The sequence below is a fragment of the Phaenicophaeus curvirostris genome, chromosome 18 (genome assembly GCF_032191515.1).
Source record: "Phaenicophaeus curvirostris isolate KB17595 chromosome 18, BPBGC_Pcur_1.0, whole genome shotgun sequence".
Classification (NCBI taxonomy): domain Eukaryota; kingdom Metazoa; phylum Chordata; class Aves; order Cuculiformes; family Cuculidae; genus Phaenicophaeus; species Phaenicophaeus curvirostris.
In genome coordinates, this window is record NC_091409.1 from 16,162,568 (window position 1) to 16,166,126 (window position 3,559).

A 3,559-nucleotide genomic window follows, 5' to 3' on the forward strand; every position below is an offset into this window, starting at 1 on the left:
TGCTCTGGGCAGCCTGGGCCAGGGCCTCCCCCTCTCATCGCGAGTAATTTCTTCCTAATGTCTAGCCTAAACCTTTTCCCCCCCAGGCCAAGCTGTCGTTGCCCAAGTCATCCCTCTCACCACAAGACGGATGTTGAGGCTCTGGAGTGAGTCCAGAGAAGAGCAGTGAAGCTGGGGAAGCGGCTGGAGAACAAGTCTGAGGGCCCTGGGGGTGTTTAGCCTGGAGAAAAGGAGGCTGTTGGGGAGAGTTGCTCTCTCCAACTCCCTGAGAGGAGAGGAGGGAGCTGGGCTCTTCTCTCAGGTGACAGGGGACAGGACGAGAGGCAATGGCCTCAAGCTCCACCAGGGGAGGGTCAGGCTGGACATCAGGATGAAATCTTTCCCAGAAAGGGTCATTGGGCACTGGCAGAGGCTGCCCAGGGAGGGGGTTGAGTCCCCTTCCCTGGAGGGGTTTAAGGCACGGGTGGACGAGGTGCTGAGGGACATGGGTTAGTGATTGATGGGAATGGTTGGACTCGATGATCCAGCGGGTCCTTTCCAACCTGGTGATTCTATGATCGTTCCGTCTGATGGTGAAGCGACCCCTTATTGGTTTCTCGGGGAGACATGGGGCCTCGGGGGCAGCCGTCCGCGTCACCTGCGGGAGCTGGAAGGGACCGCGCCGAGGTGAGGAAACGGAAAAGTCGAAAAAAATGTGCTGAAGAAGAAAAACTTCAGTTTTCCCACACCGGGAGTCGAACCCGGGCCGCCTGGGTGAAAACCAGGAATCCTAACCGCTAGACCATGTGGGACCACACGCTCCTTCATCGCGCTGCGCCGCCTGGTGCCGCCTGACATCCCCGGCCCCGCCCCGCCCGCGGCCCTCGGCGCCCTCGGCACGGCGGCCCCGGGGCGCCGCCACCCCCGCCCGTCACACCGACCCGGGCCCCCGGCTGCGCGAGGGACGGCGAACGGCTCCTGCCCTCGCCAGGGGCCTCCCGCTGCCCGCCCGCACCGCGACCGCGAGGCGCAACGCCGGGCGCTCTCCGAGGGCAAAAGTTTAAACGGCTCAAATCTGCATCATTTCTCTCCGAGGACGTGGTGGGAAATGACAGCCGGCAGGTGGGACACTTGGGGGCGGCTACGAACAAGAAAGTGGAGCAAATTCTTGTTCGTGATAGTTAAGGAGAACGGGAATGGTTTGAAAAGTGGTTGGCTGGAGGGCCCAGAGAGTGGTGGGAAATGGAGTTAACTCCAGCTGGAGGCCAGTGACAAGTGGTGTCCCCAGGGCTCAGGGCTGGGTCCAGCCCTGTTCAATGTCTTTATCAATGACCTGGATGAAGGCATCGAGTGCACCCTTAGCAAGTTTGCGGACGACACTAAGCTGGGTGGAAGCGTGGATCTGCTGGAGGGTCGGGAGGCTCCAAAAGGATCATAAAATCATAGAATAACCAGGTTGGAAGAGACCCACTGGATCATTGAGTCCAGCAGGCTGGACCGCTGGGCTGAGACCAATGGGATGAGGTTTAACAAGGCCAAATGCCGGGTCCTGCACTTGGGGCACAACCAGCTACAGACTAGGAGAAGTCTGTCTAGAAAGCTGCCTGGAGGAGAAGGACCTGGGGGTGTTGGTTGACAGCGACTGAACATGAGCCAGCAGGGGCCCAGGTGGCCAAGAAGGCCAATGGCATCTTGGCTTGGATCAGAAATGGCGTGGCCAGCAGGTGCAGGGAGGTTATTCTCCCTCTGTACTCGGCACTGGTGAGACCGCTCCTCGAATCCTGTGTTCAGTTCTGGGCCCCTCACCACAAGAAGGATGTTGAGGCTCTGGAGCAAGTCCAGAGAAGAGCAATGAAGCTGGTGAGGGGGCTGGAGAGCAGGTCTTATGAGGAGCGGCTGAGAGAGCTGGGGGTGTTTAGCCTGGAGAAGAGGAGGCTGAGGGGAGACCTCATTGCTCTCTACAACTACCTGAAAGGAGGTTGTGGAGAGGAGGAAGCTGGGCTCTTCTCCCAAGGGACAGGGGACAGGACGAGAGGGAATGGCCTCAAGCTCCACCAGGGGAGGTTCAGGATGGACATCAGGAAAAAATTTTTCGTGGAAAGGGTCATTGGGCACTGGCAGAGGCTGCCCAGGGAGGTGGTTGATTCACCTTCCCTGGAGGGGTTTAAGGCACGGATGGACGAGGTGCTGAGGGACATGGTTTAGTGACTGATGGGAATGGTTGGACTCGATGATCCAGTGGGTCCTTTCCAACCCAGTGATTCTATGATTCTATGATTAATGGGAGAAAGCTGAGTAAATTGAGGCAGATTAGAATGGCAAAACCCCTGACAGGATCCCTATCAGATCAATGTCTGAGTGATTGCCCCAGGAAGCGAGGTGGCCAGCGAGAAATACCCCTAGAAGAGCCTTTGCACTAGTGAGAAATGGCACAGATGGCCTCACAACCCCCGCCTGTCTTTAACCCTGGGGTCCTGACTGTGGGACTTTCCTTCCAGGTTTCTTGTAGGAATAGGGATTCAATTATTTTGTCAAGGCTTGTAAGAAAAAAACCATCAGAGTGCAGGATTAGCCTGAGGAATTCCAGGTTCTGAGTGGCTAAAAAATAAACTCAGCTCTCAGGAAGCACCTGCAACTCTTGCATTTTCTGGCACAAATGTCGGGCACAGGGAATCTCATGCAGCCTGGTAGAAGAGGGAGCAGGGAGTGACAGTGAGAAGGGACAGCTGTGTCACCGCCACTCACATCGCTGTTTGGGTGCATGTTGTGGTGCCAGCTCCGTCTCCTGTCCTCAGCCTCTTCGCAAGTGTTCTGCTCTAGGCACTATCCCCCAACCCAGGGCAGCTGGTAGTCGGCTCGTGTAGCCGACCCACACAGAATGTCATGTTTTCTCCTGCGGGGGAGAGGGCACTATTGTCCACCTCATGGGTTCGGACCAATAGGTAAATCCTCAGAGGCCACAGACTGAAAGTAGCAGATCTCTTATCAGACACAAAAAGGTGTGAGAGGCTGTGATAGGGCAGAAGGTCCATGAAAACTTGTACCTGATGTGGTGGCAGGGATATATGCATCTTATTTTGGGGATTTTTTCCCACTGGAATTTTGAAGCCAGGCAGGCAAACCTTAGCTGTGGACATTTTCCTGACCTTCATTACGGGCAACATCAGAGTACAGCTCCTAGACAGTGACTTGGGAGCATGGACTTTCCCTCCTGTGTCTAGCTTTGGAGCAAGAACTACTCAGGACAGCAGAGTCGATCTCCTGGTTCACAAAGGACATTCCCACCCCCACCTTCCTCACTTCTTCTCTCCTCCCGGCCCATTCTGGTGTGTGGCTCTGCTCCTCATCCTTGTTCCAGTGCTTGCCTGAGCAGCCATTGGGCCACTTCAGGTTACTACCCTGGCAAAACACCACTCAATTCTGTTCGGTGCTGGTTTAATGACTTGGCATGTTCACCCAGGCTCATATGAATACCAGAACCAGGACTTCTCCAGCAGGAGAAGCAAGACTTAATGCATAGGGAGCCCACAGCTCAATTCAGCCATCTCACTCACTGCACTCTTCTTTCCTTGCTAAGGAC

At 55.7% G+C, this 3,559-nt stretch overlaps 1 non-coding gene across 1 annotated transcript; it reads right to left on the minus strand.

Annotated features, from left to right (window-relative positions):
* Window positions 1-719: 719 nt before the first annotated feature.
* Window positions 720-791, minus strand: TRNAE-UUC (transfer RNA glutamic acid (anticodon UUC)). The gene has a single exon. It is a non-coding gene; the product is annotated as a tRNA-Glu (tRNA).
* Between the last annotated feature and the right edge of the window lie 2,768 nt (window positions 792-3,559).